Here is a 27,352-nt window from a genome sequence, read left to right as displayed (position 1 = left end):
TCGAATGCATATGAACTGTGTTCACAATCGTGAAATGACAAGACAATGGTGCAAAACAATTGTCTTTGTGGTTGGTGCACGCTTTACGTATGTGTGCCCACTGGAGAGTTAAGGATTGCAAAGTAGAAAAGGAAGTAATGAATAAGAAAACAGGCAACATACGTAAAGTGTTCAGTAATTTTAGTACCACGCCTAGAGAAAATCTCGAAGAGAATCTTAAGTAGGTCCAACTATGTATGGATAATGTTACAGAACCTTAGGGACGAAACCAACGCGTCATTAAAGAAATTTAAGACTGATCATGCTGAGCTATAACAACGCAACATAGAGAGCATAGGAGACGTCCTGGCTAACTCCAAGAGACAAGTGGATAACAAAAGTTAGAACAGAAAAGCGATAACATTGGTCTAGAGACTATAAGAACGCAGATTTAGTGTCTATACCTTTGTCAGACTCTAAATCTGCGTTCTTATAGTCTCTAGACCAATGTTATCGCTTTACTGTTCTAACTTTGTCAGCCCCTGTTCTATACCTTTGTCAGCCCCCCATGAACCATGGACCTTGCCGTTGGTGGGGAGGCTTGCGTGCCTCAGCGATACAGATGCCCGTACCGTAGGTGCAACCACAACGGAGGGGTATCTGTTGAGAGGCCAGACAAACATGTGGTCCCTGAAGAGGGGCAGCAGCCTTTTCAGTAGTTGCAGGGGCAACAGTCTGGATGATTGACTGATCTGACCTTGTAACATTAACCAAAATGGCCTTGCTGTGCTGGTACTGCGAACGGCTGAAAGCTAGGGGAAACTACAGCCATAATTTTTCCCGAGGACATGCAGCTCTACTGTATGATTAAATGATGATGGCATCCTCTTGGGTAAAATATTCCGGAGGTAAAATAGTCCCCCATTCGGATCTCCGGGCGGGGACTACACAGGAGGACGTCGTTATCAGGAGAAAGAAAACTGGCGTTCTACGGATCGGAGCGTGGAATGTCAGATCCCTTAATCGGGCAGGTAGGTTAGAAAATTTAAAAAGGGAAATGGATAGGTTAAAGTTAGATATAGTGGGAATTAGTGAAGTTCAGTGCCAGGAGGAACAAGACTTTTGGTCAGGTGATTACAGGGTTATAAATACGAAATCAAATACGGGTAATGCAGGAGTAGGTTTAATAATGAATAAAAAATAGGAGTGCGGGTTAGCTACTACAAACAGCATAGTGAACGCATTATTGTGGCCAAGATAGACACAAAGCCCATGCCTACTACAGTAGTTCAAAATGGTTCAAATGGCTCTGAGCACTATGGGACTTAACATCTATGGTCATCAGTCCCCTAGAACTTAGAACTACTTAAACCTAACTAACCTAAGGACAGCACACAACACCCAGCCATCACGAGGCAGAGAAAATCCCTGACCCCGCCAGGAATCGAACCCGGGAACCCGGGCGTGGGAAGCGAGAACGCTACCGCACGACCACGAGATGCGGGCCTACAGTAGTACAAGTTTATATGCCAACTAGCTCTGCAGATGATGAAGAAATAGATGAAATGTATGACGAGATAAAAGAAATTATTCAGGTAGTGAAGGGAGACGAAAATTTAATAGTCATGGGTGACTGGAATTCGTCAGTAGGAAAAGGGAGAGAAGGAAACATAGTGGGTGAATATGGATTGGGGGGAAGGAATGAAAGAGGAAGCCGCCTTGTAGAATTTTGCACAGAGCATAACTTAATCATAGCTAACGCTTGGTTCAAGAATCATAAAAGAAGGTTGTATACCTGGAAGAATCCTGGAGATACTAAAAGGTATCAGATAGATTATATAATGGTAAGACAGAGATTTAGGAACCAGGTTTTAAATTGTAAGACATTTCCTGGGGCAGATGTGGATTCTGACCACAATCTATTGGTTATGAACTGCAGATTGAAACTGAATAAACTGCAAAAAGGGGGGAATTTAAGGAGATGGGACCTGGATAAACTGAAAGAACCAGATGTTGTAGAGAGTTTCAGGGAGAGCACAAAGGAACATTTGACAGGAATGGGGGAAGGAAATACAGTAGAAGAAGAATGGTTAGCTCTGAGGGATGTAGTAGTGAAGGCAGCGAAGGATCAAGTAGGTAAAATGACAAGGGCTAATAGAAATCCTAGGGTAACAGAAGAAATATTGAATTTAATTGATGAAAGGAGAAAATATAAAAATGCAGTAAATGAAGCTGGCAAAAAGGAGTACAAACGTCTCAAAAATGATATCGACAGGAAGTGCAAAATGCCTAAGCAGGGATGGCTAGAGGACAAATGTGAGCATGTAGAGGCTTATCTCACTAGGGGTAAGATAGATACTGCCTACAGGAAAATTAAAGAGACCTTTGGAGAGAAGAGAACCACTTGTATGAATATCAAGAGCTCAGATGGCAACCCAGTTCTAAGCAAAGAAGGGAAGGCAGAAAGGTGGAAGGAGTATATAGAGCGTTTATACAAGGGCGATGTACTTGAGGACAATATTATGGAAATGGAAGAGGATGTAGATGAAGACGAAATGGGAGATAAGGTACTGTGTGAAGAGTTTCACAGAGCACTGAAAGACCTGAGTCGAAACAAGGCCCCGGGAGTAGACAACATTCCATTAGAACTACTGATGGCCTCAGGAGAGCCAGTCATGACAAAACTCTATCATCTGGTGAGCAAGATGTATGAGACAGGCGAAATACCCTCAGACTTCAAGAAGAATATAATAATTCCAATCCCAAAGAAAGCAGGTGTTGACAGGTGTGAAAATTACCGAACTATCAGTTTAATAAGTCACAGCTGCAAAATACTAACGCGAATTCCTTACAGACGAATGGAAAAACTGGTAGAAGCCTACCTTGGGGAAGATCAGTTTGGATTCCGTAGAAATGTTGGAACACGTGAGGCAATACTGACCTTACGACTTATCTTAGAAGAAAGATTAAGAAAAGGCAAACATACATTTCTAGCATTTGTAGACTTAGAGAAAGCTTTTGACAATGTTGACTGGAATACTCTCTTTCAAATTCTGAAGGTGGCAGGGGTAAAATACAGGGAGCGAAAGGCTATTTACAATTTGTACAGAAACCAGATGGCAGTTATAAGAGTCGAGGGGCATGAAAGGGAAGCAGTGGTTGGGAAAGGAGTGAGACAGGGTTGTAGCCTCTCCCCGGTGTTATTCAATCTGTATATTGAGCAAGTAGTAAAGGAAACAAAAGAAAAATTCGGAGTAGGTATCAAAATTCATGGAGAAGAAGTAAAAACTTTGAGGTTCGCCGATGACATCGTAATTCTGTCAGAGACAGCAAAGGACTTTGAAGAGCAGTTGAACGGAATGGACAGTGTCTTGAAAGGAGGATATGAGATGAACATCAACAAAACCAAAACGAGGATAATGGAATGTAATTTGTAGACTGCCAATGGCAAGGAAAGTGTTTCTCAAGAAACATCGAGTATAGATTTAAGTGTCAGGAAGTCGTTTTTGAAAGTATTTGTGTGGAGTGTAGCCACGTATGGAAGTGAAACATGGATGATAAATAGTTTGGACAAGAAGAGAATAGAAGCTTTCAAAATGTGGTGCTACAGAAGAATGCTGAAGATTAGATGGGTAGATCACATAATTAATGAGGAGGTATTGAAAAGAATTGGGGAGAAGAGGAGTTTGTGGCACAACTTGACAAGAAGAAGGCACTGGTTGGTAGGACATGTTCTGAGGCATCAAGGGATCACAATTTTAGCATTGGAGGACAGCGTGTAGGGTAAAAATCATAGAGGGAGACCAAGAGATGAATACACTAAGCAGATTCAGAAGGATGTAGGTTGCAGTAGGTACTGGGAGATGAAGAAGCTTGCACAGGATAGAGTAGCATGGAGAGCTGCATAAAACCAGTCTCAGGACTGAAGACCACAACAACAACCACCTTTGTCAGGTGCAAGAAGAAGGTTGTCGGCAATTGAAAAGCTATACTGTCAGAAAAGGAATAGTGCGAGAACACAGATAAGTCAACTGCAGAGATTTCGACCATGAAGGGGCCAGATGGCTATCACTGTAGCAGTCTGCATTGTAGCAGGGGTAGCTCTAAAGAGAAGTTCCAACAAAATAAAATGATAGAAGAGGAGAAAGAATCCTCCAATTTAGTCAAAGGCTTCTTGGAGGAATGGGGAATTGAGAATGGGGCATGGTGGTCTAAAAAGATATCGGTGTTTAAACCAACGGGCTGAGGACATCCAGTCCCTTGTTTTGTCATTCGAAGGTTGTGGGGCGTGAGGGAGTTTACCTTCCTCATGCTCATAGTGACCATGGTTACCACGAAGAATGGTGTACAACAGTAGGGAATCTGGATCATGAATGATTTTACTGACTGCAAAGCATCTTGCAGATTATTGGTAGATGAGTTCTGAAATATAGGAAACAAGCAGAAATTAGCTCTGGAACTTTGAGGTCCCGTACTCTATTGGAGAAAATGGCAGGGGCAGGGGATATGATTCATGTATTAACTAATCGTCAGCCTGTCTCCGTACAGTCGAAGTTACTTGTGGGGGTACTAAAACTGACAAATTGTTACATTATTTTGGACTATTAAATATTCTCCACAAGAGGATCAGTGGGCCTGGCGAACTCGGAATGAGATTTTAGTTTATTAAAACAAAAGAGTCAAATTCAATATCCAAGGAACAAGAAATCAGACTAATTAAACTAAAGTGATCAGCGCCCTCCTAGTCCATCCAACAACTGGCTTTATATTTAGTGGCAATAAGTGAATATGCAGAAAATGAAGGTGGTCCCATGGGAGAGTCCATTCTGTGGGACCCAGAATTATGAATTTCAGAGGTTATAAATCCGGACTTTATGGTAAGAACTACAATTAAGGGTTATTAGAAGTTGGAGAAAATGCCAAAAAAATGAAACTACAAAGCGAACAACAGTAGAAAAAGTGGAAGGGATATACTGCAAAAGGCTTCTAAACCCAGGCAGCAATATTAGTGTAGTAAGTAAAGAGTTTTCAGAAGCTAAAGATTAAAGGGAGGTAACCAACATACCATATGAATGGAGTACCTATGACTGCAACAACTGGTGTTTGAGGACAGACAAAGAAAGAGGAGAAATTCTAACCTATGTTTGAGGCTGGTCTATAACGAAGGTATTCTAAGCTGTCCTAAATGACCCATGAAAGTGTGATCGAAATTTCTTAGGAGTTCCTCACTTTACTAACTTAGTGTTTCTTGGACTTGACTGGTTAGATAAGCTAGAGTGGTACTGTATTTTGCCCCTCAGAAGTTAATTCTGCTGATTCAGTGCCATATAACTGAATTTTGGCTCATTAGAAGTAGGACAAATGGGGAAACAGAAAAAAAACGAGTGGCAGTTTTCTCAAACACATGTGAAAGGCCGATTGTAGGAAGAACTAAAGAATATAAGGTAATGGAGATCGAAGATCGGGAACTTGACAAACAATAGCACAGAAGGTTCAAAGTAGCGAAGCCTTATGTAGCCAAGTTGAACATACTTAAGAGATAAAAAAATATTCTCAGATCAACCCAGGACTATCAACGTTAAAAATTCAAGAGACGAAATTGTTCTTTGTGAAGTTTTACACACTATACATTGCACTGAAAGAATCTGCTAGCAAGGAAATTACGTATTAGTACAAGCCATAATTCAGCACTTTATCAAACGGTACAACAAACCTCTCTCAGTGATGAAAAAGCCCTGTTGCAATGTACGGCGAGTGCTAGATGTGCTCAAGCTAAACGAGTATGTGGAACTGGAAAGGAATAGATTCGCCATGGACGAAAGTTTGGTAATATGAGAACCCATAGTAACTTTCCTTTTCAAGGGTGTATCGTATCAGTTTACTGTGGCAGCATTCAATCTGTATGTGTCCGTGTTTATGAGGGCTCTCAATCAGCTGTAGGTTCACATTAAATGCTAAAGCTCCTCATATATTTATGTGATGTTGTGATTATTGCTAGAACCTGGGAGGACAGTGGAGGGATATTAGAAGAAGTAATTAATACACTTTTTTAATGTAAAGAGTATAAGTTTGAGTAAATCATCCTTTGGAGTGCACGAAGCTAAATATTTTGGGCGATACTGTCAGCAGAGCAATGAATTGAAGTTATATCTAAAGACAAAGGTGCAATTAAAATTGTTTCTCAAAGTGGAGGATTCTGTATCATTTATCAGGCATTAGTGCAGCACAGCCAGACAGGTTGAATTTATTGAGGTAAAATAATAAGTGGACATGTGGTTAGTGAAAGAAGAAGGCTTTCAACTAAGTGAAAAGAGACTTAATAAATGCCAATATTTTACAGCATCCTAAATTTAATGAGGTATCTAACATCACCTCAGATGCATTATGTAACAGGATTTGTTCTGAAGTGTTTCAGGAATAGTTCGACGTTCCTGAGAAACATTGTAAGAATTGCCTTAGAAAGCTGTAAGATAAACAGACATGAACTCAATGACGTGGTGACTGAAAACGAGTCTCAGGGCATTTTTAGGGACTTAAACAGTTCAGATATCTCATAGCGAGATATTTTATATACATCATAAGGCTCTGTTGTTATAGATAAATGGCAAACTGCTGCCAGAGCAATTGAAGTGTGATCACATTTTCTGCAAGAACTAGGTATTTCAATAGTGTACTTTTAAGGAAAACTTATATGCCTATAGGTTTCAATGGTGCACCACTTAGTAATAAGAAGATAATTTATTTCACATTAATCTTCCAAAATATAATGCTGAAGACATTAAAGAACAGACCCGAGAGCAAGCAACAATGATGGAGCAAAAGATAGGGCTTAGTTTACGGCACATAATTCAAGCTTAGAAGAATAATCATTGGTAAAAGAGGGACTCGTGACGTATACACACCAGGTATTTGAACATTTTGTCATAAAATAATGTTTGTTCGAATGAATACTTTTTAAAGTCACCCAGAAAAACAGAATTGACAAAATTTTAAAAGTAGAGAGAAGAATTGCTAGAACATGCATAAATAAGAAATATCGAAAAGCTGGGCAATGGCGGATAGTTCCAAATGAAGTGGTATACAGAGAACTGGAGCCCATCACTGATGCTATACGAAAGAAAAGGATCTCTTTCTGTGGTCACATTCTGAGGACACCAGAAACCAGATTATCAAGGAAAATTATTGAGAAACTCTGGAATTTGAAACAACGAGGAGGATGGCTTAAGGAAATAAGAGAGGATATGGAAGAACTGGAAATAACTCTGGATGATTTGCAGAACAAAACGCCAAATTTAAAGAAGTTGAGCGACACAGAAATAAGATTTAAACCAAAAATTGACAAACGACATACAATGAAAAGGGTATTTACAGATAAGGAACGACGAAAAGCATCGGAACGAATGAAGAGATACTGGGCCACTCGGAAGGGGAAAATACCAAAGAAGAGGACCAGAAATGATTGACTGAAGTGGTCCAATGAGGCCGTAAAATCAGAAGAAGAAGAAGAACAATACGTACCATTGTTGCAAGAACTTAGGTAGGTTAGTGAAGTTAGAAAACCAGACAATATATGGAATGCTAGAAGGCAAAGGACATAAACCATTAATGTAGAATAAAATTTTACCATATAACACCTAATGGTGTGTGGGGTTTACGTGTAGTTCAGTTCTGTGGCTCATCAGAAAAGGAAGAGGAGGGGTAGAGTACATCCTTATTCTAAAATGCCTGTGAGCATTAAAACAGCAGTGACTTCCAGTGCAATCAGATGTTAAAGTGATGCCTACATTATAAAGTACCAATCGTAATCAGCAAATTGAGGAAAATTTCACAAGATTCTTAGACACCTTCGGTGTGAAGCACGTAAGTATATCCAGTACCACACTCAAGGAAATCTTGCGGTATTGATATTGAGAGAAATAGGCCGATTATGCAGGAATTACTCTATGAATGGGTATAGTGAGTTCTAAGTCTTAAGGAGTTAGAGATATGAGGGAAGATCAGAAAGTAATGCACAAAAATTTTGTTACCAAAAGGTTTAATATGTAACAAAATACAAAAAATGCAAATGAACTTACACCTTTTACCTGGTTTTCTAAATAATCACCATCGTTCTCAACACATCTCTCCCATTGTGGTAACAGTTTCAATGTGCTCTGTTGGTAGGAGGCCAACTACAGCCATCTGCGAACTACTGAACTGAGTTCCGCATCTGTCACAAAGCAATGGCCAACCATTAATTTCTTCATGCGACCAAGCAGATGAAAGTCCGACAGTGCAAGATCCGGACTGTATGGCGGGACTGGAGCACGTCCCACCTACATTTGGCCCTTGTGGTTGTCCGTAAGCGTCTGAGGCACCCAGCGAGCAACAACTTTAGAAAAATTTCAACGTATCATGAAAAATATCGTACACCACACCGCTGGAAATGCTGAACTGGTGCGATGAGGTTCGCAGCTGCACGTGCCGGTCGATCAAAATTGCTGCTTAACGACTCAGACATTTTGTGGGTTTGTGGCTGTTATTGCCCGCCTGCAGGTGTGGCGAATCGCTAAGGTTCTTACGCCTGTCTAACACTCCACCTGGAGACATTGCTACAGTTCACACCGTCGCCCCATACACACCATGCGTGTCCCTGTGAATTACAGTCGGTTTACGCCCTTTGACCCGTAAATAACGAACTACACTTCGCTACTTTTCATAACATGTACGCCATATTTGTTTCACAGTTCATCCTTCTCTCACTAGCGCTGCTTACTTAATCAAAAAACACTTCGCAACGCAAGCCTGAAACTATATCGTCGTGAAATTTCAACATTACAGCTGCAACACCAGAGGAGAAAAAACTGTAATCTTTACTTTCCTGTCCTCCCTAGTATTACTGAATAAGTTGCAGCATGGGATCACGGAGTTGGCACCATTAGAAACCTTGGAGAAATATGTTACAGGAGAGCCTTTCTTAAATGAATCAAAATAGCAACCCCAGTGTAACATGGAGGTAAGTTTTACTCATGACATAGTTGAACAGAGCAGAGTGCACAAAAGGGAGTAAAAGCACATAATAAAGTAATAAAGATACCTAAGTTCTGTGTTGGACATTTAATAATGGTGCGAGCACTGGAGTGCAGTGTCAAGTCCTAAATGAAATTATTGACCTAGGGTCGTCTTGGTAGTTGAACACCAGCATACAGTAATATTAAAAGATACAGTTACAATAAAATGCAATGGTATCTACAGTATCGAACATATCCATAACTGCAGACTGTTGCTAGTGAGAATGGCCTCTATCACGATAAACTTAATAATATCAGGAAAGATGATAAATGGTGGAGTTGTTCTCCAAATATTATTATAGTTATATTTAAATGTACCTGGATGTGGGAAGGAGAAACTAGGGGGGAAAATCGCATTCATAAGAGAGTATGGTCTAAGTTCAATGGGACTGCATGGAAACAGATAAGAAGACGGCATATGAGCGAGCATGAACTAAACTTAACCAGATGACAAATACAGAAACATATCGGAGGGATCGAGTGAGTACAGGAATGAGTCTGTCTGATCGTGAGTCTACCACAAGAAGAAAAAAGGAGGAACCTCAGGAGACAGCGAAAGAAACGAACGTTGATAACTAACAGTTTTTGTGACTGTTAGAAAGAGTGCCACTCATGCTGTGACCCACCAAATGTAATACAGTGGTGTGCACGAAAATTTAATCTCATGTTGTGACCCTTATAAATATTAAACTAGATGTAAAATGTTATGTGGTCGTAAGATGTTAAATAAGTTAACTTTATTAATTACTTCAGGAGACTCTAACGTGATGCACTATGTATGATGGGTTACAGGACTTGCTAGCATAGGTCTGGGTGTGATCAAAGTTGGAAATATTTAGCGATAAGAAGAGATGAAGTTTCTTCATAACCCAATAACATTAGAATATTTGACCGAAATAGCACTGGTGTCAAATCACTGAGAATTGTAGTGCTTGGGCTGTAAGGCGCTTACCATGGGATGATACTAGCAGCCAGATGAGTAATATATATATATATATATATATATATATATATATATATATATATATATATATATATATATATATATATATATATATGCGTTATTTGTATGTAGATCCACCCAGAGATGGAGTAGCTGCTTTAGACTCTGTGAACGAAAAGGAACGTGTAGTCAGTATTGTTATGTTGTGTGGGTGTGTGTGTGACGTAATGTCAAATGAATAGTTGAGTTCTGGAAGCCACGTAAATCGTTAGCATCAAGTTAGTTTTAATCAACATCAGGAGATGGCGCCAAACAACAGGTCAACACTCAATTGTGTATATCGATGTAATTAAACCAACCTTGGTAACTATATTATAAGCATAGTGTACAGCTGGCACTGTTTACCAAATGAAAACTGCACAGTTACTTGGGTAAAAGGATTATTTTGACAAAAGTATTCAATAAATGCCAAAAATAACTATTTATATATGTACATTTGTAAAGAGATACGTGCGAGCACCAGTTACCAAGGAGAAAAATAAAGAGAGAAAGAGATTCTAGAAGATCGTTTGCTCATTGGTAGCAGCAAGGGCTAAACACACTGTGGTGGGAAAGAAAAATTAAATGAATCGGTTATGCACCGAAATTTTAATTTCATTCTAAAACACCTTCAGATGTGAGGCATTCATCACTTATTTTTAATAAATCAGATTGAAATATATCTATTTGTACTAGTATAGGATAAAGATTACTATACTTAATTTACGGTTATGATTAACAGTAATGCGAGGTCATTACAGAAATAAATGGAATATTATTGTTGGCTTACATATTGTTAATGGTATAATTATGCAAATAGTTAAAGATACTGGCTTTATGTACTGGTACTAGTACATTAGTATCTGTTTAGGTGCGTAAAGCTAGTAGCATATTTGGAAATTCTGTTAATGGTGTAACATCCAATAAGAGATAAAACCAATGTAACATCATTTCTTAATGACTACAGATGAGCGTGCATTCATTAGGGACATGCTACTAAACATATATTTTTCTGCTTAGGGCATAATCTCACAGAAAAGACTTCTGTAAAGAAAAAGATAGGAAGAGTGAATTTAAAATTGACGACATAAAACGAGTGCAAGTGAATTAATGAGACAAACCTTTTACATCTAATATAAAATGGACGGTAAAAACAAATAACTTTGAACACTGGAAGAAAATAGCAGAATCAAGTCAGTATTACAATAAAAAGATAACTACCTGTATAAATTCCTGGTTACTTCGAAATATCTAGTATTTGAATTTACATGCGGAGAGCTATGTTGTAAGGCTATAACAGAACTCTGATGGAATGATAATTACTATGTTATTAATATGCTAACAGGTTTCAAAACTTTAATGAACGCAAGTATCATTACACATCTGTCCAGCAGCGACGATATATGGTAGGTCGCATTAATTTTTTAATGTAATTATTACTTGTTAATACATGTTAATTAATTCGTACCATTCGCATGTAACTACAAAAAGTATTGTTTCGTTATGTTACATGAGTGGTGCTGTTGACAGCAACGGCCCTCTTCACAACTGAAAGCGCAGTAAACGCCGCCAGAGATATTAGCCATCAAGTCGGTGGCCAGGGGAATGAACAAGATGCAAAGCTCTTGTTGAACTTATTTTTGATAACAATGAAACGTAAAAAACTATGTGATTCCGGTTGTAAAACTTTGAATCTGTCTTGAGGCTTTGAAATGTCAAACGTTGTAATATTATCTTGTTATTAAAAGTTATTACATGGAACGACACTTTATCCACTGTCTTTCCATACACCGTTCGTTTAGTTGTTTGAGTTAATGTCAAGACGCCGGTGTTTTGATTTGTCTTGAAAATTTTCTGAAGAGAATATGTGAAGGAGAGTTAATAAGAAAAGTATTAACGTTTTATGAAAATACCTAATTAAGACTAGGTTAAAATTGACGTTGTCAACGGCCTTGCCGCAATGGTAACACCGGTTCCATCAAATCACCGACGTTAAGCGCTTTCGGGCTGGGCTAGCACTTGGATGGGTGACAATCCGGTTTGGAGAGCGCTGTGGGCAAGCGGGGTGCACTCAGCCCCTGTAAGGCACACTGAGAAGCTACTTGTTTGAGAAGTAGCGGTTCCTGTCTCGGAAACTGACATACGGCCGGGAGAGCGGTGTGCTGACCACGTGGCCCTCCATATCCGCATCCAGTGAAGCCTATGGGCTGAGGATGACACGACGGTCGGTCGGTACCGTCGGTTGCGTTGAACCTTCATTGCTTGTTTGGAAGGAGTTCAAATTTGACGTTAACGTAAAAGTTAAAGATATTTTATGCTCATAATAACTTACGCAACTGGGAAATAGGACTTAATTAATCTGGATGGTGATAGGAAATCAGTTAAAAGTGATAAATCACACAGAAATATTCTTCAATTTGAAACTTATAAACATATGTTGGATTGTGAGACGTACAGAAACAGATATAGATTCCGATAGTAATTTAGTACGGAGGCCAAAGTTTAAGAGACCAGTCACGATGAATCAATGAGCAAAGAATTGTGCTGTGGAAATTAAGGAACGAAGAGGTGCGCTTGAAGGTCTCTGGGTCAATAGATACTCCATTATTGAGTAGCTCAGTTGAAGAGAAATGGACATCTAAATAGGGCAGTCACATAAGATGGAAAGAAAAACATTGTTACAACGAAGGTAACTGCGACTACACTATGGGTAACAGAAGAAATACTGAGCAATTGATCGATGAAAGAAGGAAGTACAAAAAAGTGCTAGGAAATTCCGGAAAACAGAAATACAAGTCACCTAGAAACGAAGTAAAGAGAAAGTCCAGGGAAGCTAAGACGAAATGGCTGCATGAAAAATGAGAAGAAATCGAAAAGAAAAGATTGTTGGAAGGACTGACTCAGCACATGGACAAGTGAAAGCAACGTTTGGTGAAACTGAAAACAAGTGCGGTAACATTAAGATTGCTGTGGGAATGCCATTGTTAAATGCAGAGGGTAGAGCAGATAGGTGCAAAGAGTAAACTGAAGGCGTCAGTGAAGGGGAGAACTTGTCTGTAAACGTGGCAGAAGAAGAAACAGGAGTCGATAAGGCAGATCAAACGGATCCAGTACTAGAATTAGATGTGATTGTGATCAAATGTCGCAGAAGGGGTCGATAACATTCCATAGGATTTTTTAAATCACTTGGAGAAGTGGCAACAAAACTACTATGCACGTTGGTGTGTAGGATGTATGAGGCTGCCGATGTACCATCGGAGTTTTTGAAAAACTTCGCCCACACTATTCCGAAGGTTGAAACAGCCTACAGGTGCGAGGATTATCGCACAGACAGCTTAACAGTTCATGTATCAGAGTGCCTAACAAGAATAACAGAAGAAGTAATGGAAAAGAAACTTGTGAATGTGTTAGATAAGGATCAGTCTGGCTTTGGGAAATGTAAAGGCACTAGGGGGCGGTTATGATATCGCGGTTGAAAATGTAAGATAAACAGTCAAGACACTTTCTTAACATTGTCAACCTGGAAAATGAGTTCGGCAGTACAAAATGGTACAAGATGTTCAAAATTCTGAGAAACATGATAGTAAGCCGTAGGGAAGGACGGGTAATGTTCCTGATGTACAAGAACCAAGAGGGAAAATTAAAACTGAAAGATAGAGAACAAGTGCTCAGATTAAAACTGACTACGTCTTTCTCCCCAACTGTCCAGTCTATTCATCAAGGAAGAAACGATGGAAATAAAACAAAGGTTGAAGAGTGTAATTAAAATTTAAGGTAAAAATATATCAGTGTGACGATTCGCCGATTACATTGCTGGCCTCAGTGAAAGTGAAGAAGAATTACAGGATATGTTGAATGGAATCGAGAGTAAACCGGAAACAGGCAAAAGTAGTGAGATGTAGCAGTAATGACAAGAACGGTAAGAAGTGGTGATCACGAAATGAATGATTTCTGCTATATCGAAAGCAAGAAAACCACTGGTGGACGAAGCAAGGTGGTCATACAAAGCAAGCTAGCACATGCAAAGAGCGCGTTCCTGGCGAAGAAAGGTCTGTAATTTTTGGAAGACATTCCTGAGAGTGTACATTTGACGGAAGCATTCTATTGTAGTGAAATACGGTACGTGCGAAAATTGGAGCAGAAGAGTATCGAAGCATATGAGATGTGATGCTACTGAAGTATTTTGAAAATTAGGTGGGCAATAAGGTAAGGAATGAAGAGGTTCTGTAAAGAATTGATGGACAAAGGAATATATCTGTAACACTGACAAGAGGAAGAGACAGGATGATAGGATATCTGTTGAGATATCAGCGAATAGCTTCCATGGAATTAGAGGGGACAGTAGACAGTAAAAGCTATAGGGGAAGACAGAGGCTGGTCTACATCCAGTAGATAATGACGACGCACTATTCTGAGACGAAAAGGCTGGCACACGAGAGGAATGTGTGGTGGTCCACAGTAAAGCATTCAGAAAACTGACTGATAAAAAAGTAAACGTAGTTAAATAAATACAACTAAGGAGAAAGGCCCGAGATCACCAAGAGATCATTCATCCATTTTCTTAAGTAAAATTATAACTACGATGGTGAACCCCTATCTCAGAATATATGTAGTGGAGACGTAAAAACGCTTGTACTAACGGTTCAGCACGTCATAACCAAGTCACCTCTGTGAAGAAACCTTGAGACACAGGTATACAGTATATACTGAAATAGACTTGTTACTACGTGAGCCACTGTAGTACAGTAAGCATGGATCATTCAGCCACTGCAGTAAAACCGCAACCTAGAATAATTTTAATTTAAGGCTGATGCTGATGAAAAATAGTATACCGTGATTAATCATCCACTAACGAATAAGGCAACATTAGCTGGGTTTCATAATTTAGTGCCAACATGGCAAATCAAAACCAACCCAAATATGGAAAATTCATCCCACCAAAATAATTGGACACAGGCTAGAATTTAAGATATGTTGAGAAAAATTCATACACATGGGATATCGGGACAAAAGATCCAGCACACAACTTGAAGGTCTCACAGAATTAAAATTTGACAGACGTTAATTTCAACTCCCTCTCTTAGCTACAAGGAAGCAATCTACCATCTCGGAGACGAGAATGGACATGAATCGAACACAGAAGAAAAACACCCATCTGTCATGGTGAGCACGTCTCTGAGAGCCCAGTATCTCCCTTGAAACCAACTCCAAGCTCCTCGAAGATGCCGGACAATGAATACAAGGTTCCTTCAGGAGGTCATGGTGGGAGCCTTTCTCCTCTGTCGCACCGACAGACTGGACGCTGCCAGATAACTTATTTTTTATTCAGTTTCACAACCCATATCGCCAGTTCTGCACGGTCCCTCTCAGAGGTAGCAACACTCGTTTCAGAGCACTGCGATCAAAAATGAAAAGCGACTACCAAAGTCCATGTCGCCTGATAAACGGTCAAAACTCAGTCTCCCCCACCGAACAGCTAGCCTGCACCCGAAAGTGGTTTAGGGCTAGGCCTGGTAAATTCCTTTAAAATGGCTAACACGTGAGATGATGTCTGCAATGGACTAAATATTTTTTTTTTTAATTGCATTCTTCCAGTCAAATTCAGTAACGCTCAGATTGACTTCCTCAGGCAAGATTTCATCGAAGGACCATAAACTGACAAGGGGCGAGCTAATGGGTTAGGACAACATCAAGGAGGTGAGGTTACCTTTAATGGCTTCACGCTCAGCGGTGTTGACGGCAAAATTAAGCTACGGGATAGAACTATCCCACTTCCTCTGCGTCTTGGATAGTGATGATTTAAGATTCCTGTTGATCCTTTCAGCGAATGACGACTGCGATTACTATTGGAATGGGTCTAATATTCTGAACGCCAGTCTGGAAACAAAATCTCCTGGATTCCTTAGAAGTGAACGCTGCGGCGTTGTCACTAACCAAGGACTTACATGGACTAAACACCGAAAAAATTTTAGTTACATATTGATGGGTAAAAGCTGCAGTGACCCTCAGCCTAGGAACCAACCAAGTAAAGATATCCACCACAATACGAATATACCGATTTCCATTTCTAGTATGGGGCAGAAATGCGTCGTAAGCGATATAAAGTTTGTTCATCGAATGATCTTCACGAGTGCAATGAAAAAACCGTCCCAAGAATTTTGTGGTTAGGTTTGGCTATTTTACTTTCTCGCACTACCCCACCAAATGCTGGATATCCTTGTACAAAGAAATCCACGAAAGATGTTTCCTAATTTTTTTCGAGGGTTATGAAAGGTCGCCCTACTACAGAATACTGAAAATAATGGAACACATGAGGTACCAGATCTGTAAGTAGACAAAGTTTTAATCCACGACTGACCATCCCCCTTGCTCAAAGTACACTCATCGAGTTCTTCACCCCTTTGTAAATGACACTTAGTGGAACGAATGACTGTGTCTTCATCTTGCTTATGTTATAAATCAGAAAATAACTCTGGGACGTCGATCAGCTCTGCGGTAGTAAAACACCCCCTTCTCGGAATTGCTCATCCTCCTGAAACATTCGATTGAGGGCGTCTGCAACATCGTTATGAGTACCTTTCATATGCCCAACAGTAAACTTGAATGCATATATATGGACCGTCCAATATACGATTTCCCTGCTTTCCTGCGGCACCCTAAAACCCAGCTGAAAGCTTGATTGGGCGTCTCGAGCTGAAACTTCTTATACTCCAAATAAAATTTGAACTTTCCTAATGCAAAAATCATGGCAAGTGATTCCCACTTAATCACAGAATACTTTATTTTGGCAGGAGATAACACACAAGAGCAAAAGACTATACGACCTTTTTCGCACTCAAACTCTTGTAGAGAGACGGCAGCAATTCCTAAGTTCGAGGCGTTCGTTTGGACAATAAACGGAAGTTCAAAATTAGGGATTCCCAAAACGGGAGGCTAGCTACTGCTTCTTTGAGAGCTTCGAAAGCCACTTGCTGATTCTCACACCAGTTAATGAAATCCCCCTTTTTAAGCAAATTATTAAAATAATCGGCTAACTCCGTCAAATTCGGAATTAATTTGTGGAAGAAGTTTGCCATTCCAATGAATTGTCCTCCCCCTCTCTTATTCTTGGGAGGGGGAAACCTACTCAAATCATACGTACGTACTCGGTCAATTCTAATCCCATCATCTTATAACATACGCCATAAAAAGGAAATGTGATAACGGGCTAAGTTAATTTTAGATAATTTAACGGCCAAAGTAGGAGTGTATGATTATTAGAAAAAGCGACCCGTAAACGATCCTCGGATTTCACGCTCTCTAAATTATTCTGAACAATATCTAACCCGGTGACTTGGAGATCTAAGCAGCCATGGCAGTGGGAATCCTCTCGATACTCAGCTGAATTTTCACAGGTCGACTGTGTATGTCAAAAAATACTTGTGCTCAGGCTGCCATTTTATACGAGAAGGCAACTGAAGCTGTAATACACGTTTCCTCAACAACCCTGATATAAGAATAATCTAAAACGTCCTACTTAACAATCCGCCTGTTAATGGGTTTAGTAACTCCATAATGACTCTTTGCGAAAAGCCTAATGCATTTGCATGATATTGTAAGCGAACTGTTAACTGCAAAAGGGTTTCGACTTGGTTAAGCCTTTCAATAGACAGATCAGCAACTCCCCACAATAAAGAAGCAAGGAGGGTTAGGCAATTTAGAGCACTCCTCAGCTATGACCCGACTTGACGAGAACTCTTCCACTTCAAGGATATTCTACGAAACCCGTCTAGTAACTCCGCCCCGGTACTGAGTAGTGCTGCTACCCACCCGTCTGATTAGCCATGCGGTCTAACGCTCTACTTTCCGGGAGGCAAGGCGTTTCGGGCCCCCGGCACGATTCCGCCCGACGCATTAGTGTCGTGGTCCGGTGTGCCGGCCAGCCTGTAGATGGTTTTTAAGGCGGTTTTTCATCAGCGCCAACACTGTCTCCACGTAGGCGTACACCATAATTACTCTATCACGCAAACATTTGGGGTTATACTCGTATGGTGTGAGACGTTCCCGGGGGGGTCCACTGGGGGCCGAACCGCACAGTAACCCTGGGTTCTGTGTGGGGCGGCGGTGGGGTGAGTGGACTGCTGTGGCCTGTTGTGGGGTTGTGTAACACTGAGGGCTATGGCAGGGACGAAACCCGTCCATATTTTCAAGGTCCCCAGTTCAATGCAATACAACAGAATACAATACTTCCACCCTCTTCCAGCCCAATGACGCTGACATTAACCTTCAACTCTTTAACTGGGTCAGGGAACTCTTCTACCAAACTAATCTGCTCCGCAGTTTAGATATTTTAAATCTGTGATTCTATTTCCATAATGTGACAGTTGATCTTGCAGCAGACAAAGCTATTTACGGGTAGGCTGACTAGCATTAAGAAACATTTTTAGTCAGTTCGACAAGAGTTGAAGAATAGCGATCGACTGCTGGACGTCCCTCACCAATTATGTCAGGGTGCTGTTTACAGGGTGCTCAAGAGAAAGCCGTAGGCGGGCTACAAATTCACTCAGATTCCGCTCGATTGACAGATCACGAAATTTAATTTCTTATTCCATCTGATCACGGAGAAGAAACGCTATTCCCGGGTACATCTGTGCGTACATGATAGCACAGTGTTTACCTACAACATTGCGATTCTTAATAACTAATGTTTAAAAATTTCTTGGTTTACCTATTGCGTCAAACTTGGACAAAATTCCAATCTTTCCGTGATATCCTACATCAACTTCGTCAGGGACTAAAACTCAATGACTAAGGCAGCAAGTGAACCGAGAAATTTTTATGCAAGGACTCAGTCGCGAAAAACTCTGTAGCTTTAATAACTAATATTAGGAAGCAGGCACCAGTGAAAGAACGTATCTAGACCAAAAAAACCTCCTTCACCACCACAGCGCAACCACGCTCTGTATAAACCGGTTGTAGTGGTAAATTACGACATCTTAAGTGGCCACAAGACTTTTCGGAAAGGATTGAGCCTAAGAGATTGCAAATGCTTCGTTCACTGGTTTAATACATATACGTATTTTGTGAATTAACCTTGGTTACAAATTACTTAATTTTTGACATAAAATTTAATATAACGTAGAAATACACTGTAAGAATCAGAACACTTACCGCAAACAACAAGCTACTTATTTAAAAAATCATAAGCATTTATAACACAAATTATCACCAATTTTAACGGCACCAATAAATTAGAACTGCCCGATAACCAATAAGCAGATGCCTCAGGATAACATGAACACACGGTACCCAGTAATGCACAGCACAAGTTTCAAAACTTGCTTTCAAATATCAATGGATATGAGACGTCCTTTGACAAAGTCTTTAAAATAGAAACTTTCGGTTTGATTAAAGAAATAAAAACTGACACTGCAGTTTTAAGTCTACAAGAAATTAAATTACATTCCCCTACCTTTGACATAATACCCAGATATACGTTCAAAGATATATGAATGTTCCAGAAATGAACTTAGCCTTGATAGTACGGCAACAAGAATGACTGAGGATCCACTTAAAAAGGTTAATCGTCAGAGACCTCAGGAAGCCCTGATAGCTGACATTCATGGAATGCCTAGAATAGCGATTTGCCCAAAACACGTTAACTGAACTCCTCCACAATTTCGATGAGCGGAACTGTACCTGGCCAAAGCAGAATGTCGCGGATATGCGGCAGCAGGAGAGCAGAAATCGCGGCGTTGCTGAAGCACCAGGACAGCGCGTAGCGACACCAGCTTGGCCGATAGCCTCAGTTTGAGTTGGCAGCTTCCATACGAAGACCGCCACCAAGAATCCCCTTAGAGAATTCTCAGTGAGACGTTCCTACAACACAAAAATAATGATTCAAATGGCTCTGAGCACTATGCGACTTAACTTCTGAGGTCATCAGTCCCCTAGAACTTAGAACTAGTTAAACCTAACTAACCTACGGACATCACACACATCCATGCCCTAGGCAGGATTCGAACCTGCGACCGTAGCGGTCGCGCGGTTCCAGACTGTAGCGCCTAGAACCGCTCGGCCACCCTGCCGGCTCCTGCAATACACAATAGTTACGGTAAGATATGGACTACCGCAAAGACACTACCAAGTGACCGTCTTCCAAATATACATTTTGACACCAGGCATTCCATAATACGGAGAATCGTCTCCTTTAAATATAAAACATCAACCTAACAGCCTCAATAGTGTCGGTAAACACCAAGGAATCTTTCACAATTTTTGAAACTTCAAGCCTTAAGACAAAGTTACAGCTAAAATAGTGAATTTTATCTCACAACATATTTGGTGCAGACCTAGAAACGCTTCCACAACCAGCTCAGCACCTCATAATCAAGTCAACCTAACAAGTCAACTCTGTGAATAAACGTTGAGGCACCGTTATACAGTATATGCTGAGACAGATTCGTTACTACGTGAGCCACTATACTGCAATAAGCACATATCATTCAGCCAATGGAGCAAAAACAAAACTTATAATAATTTTAATTTAAGTCTGATATTTAAGAGAAGCAGAATACCATGATCAATCATTCATTAAACTTGCATTAACGAATAAGGTAACATAGTGGAGTTACATAATTTAGTGGCACATGACAAGCCAAAGCCAATCCAGACATTAGAATTGTTCCCACCTAAAAATTGGGCAGAGGCTACAGTTTACGACAGTAATTCGTGACTGGTGCCTCAGAAATTCACGCGAATTGTAGTCTGAACTGCATTTAAGCACCAAGCTCAGTAACCAAAATGCCACAAAGAAAAAGATGGAACGTGTAATAACGTAATAAAAGCCAGGGCTGCTTAGCGTAGTGGTCTCCTTCTTCCTAGAACACTTGGCATCAATTACGGGCCAGCAAATAATCCATAAATATAATAAAAATTTATGCACTAGACATATCAGAACATGAGGTCCAGTGCACAACTTGAAAGTCTCACAGCAACAAAATTTAACAGACCTTAATGTAAACTCTCTCTCTCTCTTAACCACAGGAAAGCCACTTCAAGATACCACCATGTAGTCGAGAATTGCTACGAATCTAACTCAGCAGGAAAACATTTGTCCGTCATAGTGAGCACGCCTAGGACAGCCCAGTACTTCCCTCGTAAACAACTCCGCGCTCCTCGAAGTTGCCAAACGATAAATACAAGATTCCTTCAGGCCGCGATGTTGAAAGCGTTTCTCCCATATTCCACCAACAGACCGGACACGGCTAGAAAACTTATTTTGGATTCCGCTCTACAGTCCATACTGAAACTAATATGATAACCAAAGCCCAGTTTCGCCACGTCACATTAGAGGGGCAACTACCAAAGTCGATATCGCCTGATAAGTTGTTATGGTCCATTACACTTAACATACAGAACAAAAAAAAAGATGTTACTGATAGTGTAATCCAGAATTTGTTAACTATTGTGTAACATTACAGGTGGGTATGACCTTTCGTAAGAGGTAATCAGAGGTTAAATTATAAAATTGTTTTTACAGTGAATGACAGCATTGAACTACTCATCCTCACATATTTCCCTGAAAGCATGTTGACTTTATTGTCTCCAAAGGATCGTCTGCTGCAAGATGAAGGCTTTCTATTCTATGGTATTAATATAGATCCATCCACTTCTCGTCTATTCTTAGAATTATTGTGGTCTGATAGAGTAAACAAATATCATTTTATTTTGTGGGCCCCATCACTATTAATGTACGTGTTGTTCCAGTAGAGGCGAAATCTAAAACAACAGATAAACAAGGTAGTGTTACTAAACTGCCGCTGAAAAAACAGCCATGGCGAAATTATTACAGTAGACAATAGCGTATTAATTTCTACAAGCTTAATTTGGTTTTATCCACATTAGTTGTCAATATTGATTACGTTTCCGTCTTAATTACTTTGTATGCGTAACATTGGATTTAATAAGTGCCTTGATTCGCCTGGGAAAGCTCGCAATCAACGTTTGACACTGATTATTTATATCCTCAACATGACACCACATTTGCAAGGAAACCAGTTTTTGGGTAAATACATTCGTTTTCTCTTTTTTTCCTTTGTTATTGCCTAGATATTCGCAACAGGATTCATGTATGGGCTGTCTCCAGGCCACTCAAGTACTGACAGATGTTCACTCTCAAAAAATCAGTTACTTTTCGATTTGTGACTTTATGGCAGAGAACTCTATCTTGCATAAATATAAGTTTATTTTCACCGAATTATTCTCGTATTTGCGGCATTAGTCGGGTTCTTAACACCTTAATCCACTGTTTATATATCATAGTTCGTTCCATAATTTGCAATCGCCTGCAGCCATGCCACGAAAGCACACTCCAAACCGTCTCTGTAGTCGGTTGCTTCACTGTGTGCTTTACACATTCTGGCTGGAATGATTCTCCTTCTGTTCTTCTGATGCGTTTTCTTGTCTCCTCCTGAACAGAAAATATCGCCTCGCCGCCGAAACAAACCTGAAATCAAACTGAACGAATTGGTGAATAAATAATCCTTGAAATAAATTCAGTAAACTGAATTATGTAAATATCAAGGCTTCACACATTTTTCAGCAAACGTTCACTTGGTACATGGGACTGTAAGTCAAAAGTACACGTTCAAACATTTAATGTAAATAATTGTAATAAATATCCTGAATTACCAAGCATTAACTACCTTCTTTCCATCGTAAGCTTACCCATTTCCACAACCTCAGCATGTGTGATCTACACTTCTTTACGATGTCGTTTCTCCTTCATTCCACCAGCAAACAGTTCTCGTCTCACAGTTTGGGCTGATGCTGATGAACAACTCTTTCTTAATCTCTTATTTAATTCTGAGCTAGAAGCTCAGCAACTTTTTACTGATAATCGATATTCGTATGTCTCATGAGGTTAATTTGTTCTTTCGCCCACAGTTCCCAGGCAGTGTTGGCGTTTTGTTTTACCCTTATCTTCATATTTCTTTTAATTTTGATCAAAACATGTTGTGACATTTTCAATGCTATATCTTACTATGATAACGCTTCTTAGCAAGTAACCTCAGGCAGTGCTTATCTTTCTTTGCGCAAAATCAGCTTTTGTATCAGAGACTCAAAATACATTATAAGGAAAAAAGACCAGCGCACTACGAAGGAGTTACGGCAATTGGATACAAATTCTAGGATTGATTATTCAGTATCGGTATCGACGGAAAATGCAAAACTGTAAGCTTTGGCGGCCGATGGATGAATGTGTGGCGCTGCAGCGAAGTTTCACCGCATAGCTGTCAACGATAGTAAAGAGGGGACATGTCGATACCAGGGAATAAAGTGTTTGCGAATTTCATTCCGTGTACTCATTTGGACAATAAATATCCCTCGCAGGTAAGCACTTGAACAATACACGCAGTTGTCATCTTTTGATGGAGTACATGCAGTAGGGCTCAAAGGCGGCGATTTGAGTAAACGGAGAATAGCTCGATATTTGAATATTTGCGATGCCACTATTCGGTGATGTAGGAAGCAATATGCGAATTGTGGCGGAACCCAGCGTCAAGAAGGAAGTGGTCGATTTTGAGAGACGTCTAGATGTCAGTACCGAGCGATCGTCAGATGGGCACTTAGTACCCCAGATTCATCAGTATGACCGATCCGACGTGCGACTGGTGCTTCAGTGACCATTAATAGGCGTATAGGCGTCTCACAGGGATGGCCTCAGGGCGCCCATTCCGCCGACTGGGAATGACCTCTGCGCAACAACAAGCCCTTCTGCAATGGTGTCGGGCTCATTCCGCCGGGAATCTCACTTACTGGAATTCTCTTCAGTGATGAGTCCTGACTCGAACTGAGCCCCTATGACCGGTGGAGCCGTGCCTGCTGGCGTTCCACACAGCAGTGGTATATCAAGTTGGCTGTCCCGCGCGGCCGACCGTTGTGGTCGAGCGGTTCTAGGCGCTTCAGTCCGGAACCACGCGGCTGCTACGGTTGCAGGTTCGAATCCTGCCTCGGGCGTGGATGTGTGTGATGTCCTTAGTTAGGTTTTTTAGTAGATCTAAATCTAGGGGACTGAGGACCTCATAAGTTGTCCCATAGTACTCAGAGCCATTTTAACCATTTTTGACCCCCGCACTGCGGCCCGACAGTCAAGAGTGTTGGTCTGCAGTGCCACTTTTTTTGACATAAGGAGCCCTTTGGTTGTCATTAGTGGTAACCTCTGGCGTGCCACAGGGGAGTGTTATGGGACCCTTGCTTTTCACAATATATATAAATGACCTAGTAGATAATGTCGGAAGTTCCATGCGGCTTTTCGCGGATGATGCTGTAGTATACAGAGAAGTTGCAGTATTAGAAAACTGCAGCGAAATGCAGTAAGATCTGCAGCGGATAGGCACTTGCTGCAGGGAGAGGCAACTGACCCTTCAAATAGACAGATGTTATGTATTGCGAATACATAGAAATAAGGATCCTTTATTTTATGAATATATGATAGTGGAACGAACACTGGTAGCAGTTACTTCTGTAATATATCTGGGAGTATGCGTACGGAACGATTTGAAGTGGAATGATCATATAAAATTAATTGTTGGTAAGGCGGGTGCCAGGTTGAGATTCATTGGGGCAGTCCTTAGAAAATGTAGTCCATCAACAAAGGAGGTGGTTTACAAAACACTCGTTCGACCTATACTTCAGTATTGCTCATCAGTGTGGGATCCGTTCCAGATCGGGTTGACGGAGGAGACAGAGAAGATCCAAAGAAGAGAGGCGCGTTTCGTCACGGGGTTATTTGGTGAGCGTGAAAGCGTTACGGAGATGTTTACCATACTCAAGTGGCAGACACTGCAAGAGAGGCGCTCTGCATCGCGGTGTAGCTTGCTGGCGAAGTTTCGAGAGGGTGCGTTTCTGCATGAGGTATCGAATATATTGCTTCCCCCTACTTATACCTCCCGAGGAGTTCACGAATTTAAAATTAGAGAGATTCGAGAGCTCACGGAGGCTTTCCGGCAGTCGTTCTTCCCGCGAACCATACGCGACTGGAACAGGAAAAGGAGGTAATGGCATTGGCACGTAAAGTGCCTTCCGTCTCACACCGCTGGGTGGCTTGCGGAGTATGGATGTTGATGTAGATGTAGATGTAGACCATTACAGCACAGCGATACGTCAACGATATTCAACGACCCGTTTTGTTGCTCTTCATGGGAAGACATCCCAGCCTTACACGGCGAGAGATTCTGTGGCTTGTCTTCGTACTTGGCAAACCCTGACTTAGCCGGTTGTCTTTCCGGATGAGAAGGTTTCGAGCATTTTGGGCAGCATCCGCTAAAAAGCTCTGCATTTTAGCGCGTCAGACTGAATTCGGCGCAATACCCCTCAGGAGGACATCCAGCTCTATCAATTAGTACCAAGCTGAATTTATTCTTTATACTGGGAAAAGTGTCCTCAAAACTATGAACTCAACTCTCGTAGAACATCAGTGATGTCTTAATTACTCGCAGAACACACATTTGTAACAAAAAGTAACAATATTTGCTGCCTATTCGCAACGATACCCTTGTTTCTATGATTAACAACAAAATATGATATTATAGTGATAACCAAGAAAAACAGCTGAGCTCTGAATCTACATCGTAGTTGTCACTATAGCCAACATATGAACAAAAAATCCTGTATGGAAGTTTAAAATATGCCTTTAAGAAATAATACCGCATAACAAGACCAAATATTACGTTTTTAATACGACTATCCTGTATAAAACTGGAAATATCTGTTTTACTCTAATAACTGGGACACATTTGTAGCCGTTAGATTCGATCAGTCTGATTCATTTCAGAGGGCTTTGGATTTTTCGAACTGAGCTAAATGTGTATCACTCTACCAGTTTTCCTGGGGTTCTTGCTAATCTCTAATAGAAGGTGTGTTGCCCTTGAATAAATAATGTAATTATCCGTGACCGTAAAATACATGGCACAGTTGCTGCGTGCATTGAAAAGAGGATTCTCGCCGGCATTACAAAACTTTTTGCAGTGGAACGTATCAGTTGGAGTCAGTGGAACGGTGAATTGAGTACCTGATTCTATCTTTGAGTGTGTTATTACGGCAAACAAAGAGAGATCCGACAACCTGCACCGAAGCCAAATGTGAAATGGTCTCTTTTCTAGATGAGGCAAAGTATTAAGCTCACGAGTGATCCGGTCTCACTGCCAACGATCGCTCTTTGTTTGGCATCAGCTTGGGTTAACCCCACTCAGAGCACTTCGGAAACACAAAAGAACCTAATACGCTGGCCGTGAATGCCGATAGCAAAATATTATTGTTTTTACTGGAGTATTACTCTGCTTACTCAGAGTGTGGCAAATCCCGTCAAAGTAGATTACACGAGAATCATCTGTTGTGTTTGGTGGAGAAATTGCCGAATATCATGAAATTGTCAGAAACGCTGCCTGTATAATGCACGCAAGTGCAGCATCTTAGTTGGCACCATGATGGTAATGGGACTTAGCTGACGTAATACACACAATGAAAACAGCATTTGTTTATTCATCCACATGAATAGTTTCCACATCAAATACGAATCACATTGTGATAACCACAGTTTTTTTACTTTACACGAAACAACCATCACAGTATTATTTAAATTTGTGGCCTCGCACTTGAAGATTAATACAATTTCGAATTCACAGATTTTGGTGCTGTTTATTAGTATCCAAGTGTTAGCTTAGTCAGAGAGAAAAGAAGTGACTGTTAATTACGACCTATAGAGTGGGAAATGACCTCACTCAAAACTCTTTCGTACCTACTCGATGGCTCTTACAGGTGCGAAAACGAATAGAGGAATCCTAGTTTCGCATCAAAAGCAAACAGTGGTAACAGATGATTGGCCGTTTAATGTGTCTCATCGCTCCCAGTATCTTCGAGCCTTGACTAGGATATAGAAGGTGATTCACCACAAGTTTTTCAGGAAGCTTTCAACAGATATATTAACTATCCTTTTATACACGTACCTACGAAAGTATTGTTGAAATACGTCATTTTCGCCATTTGAAACTTCCGCATAAGGGCAAATGTGATGTAGTTTGCTGCAAGTCAGACTTCAAAATCCCCCGAAATATACACATGTCATGGTCGTAACTACGCCTTATAATGATGTTGACATCCTTAACATAAACAGCATTTGGGATTGGAAGCAGAGTCGCTTATTGCAGAACTCTTGACAAGGTCCTAAGGAGGAAATTGAAAATAATAACTTTCTAGAGTCAATGGCCAAATTGTCTGCTGGAAATTTTTACATTTCACTGAAACCCATCCATGAGAAACTGAAAAATAGGTTTTGCTGCTGGTATCGCAAAAAAGCATT

This window comes from Schistocerca serialis, chromosome 2 (assembly GCF_023864345.2).
Source record: "Schistocerca serialis cubense isolate TAMUIC-IGC-003099 chromosome 2, iqSchSeri2.2, whole genome shotgun sequence".
Lineage (NCBI taxonomy): Eukaryota > Metazoa > Arthropoda > Insecta > Orthoptera > Acrididae > Schistocerca > Schistocerca serialis.
This window is presented reverse-complemented; position numbering follows the sequence as displayed.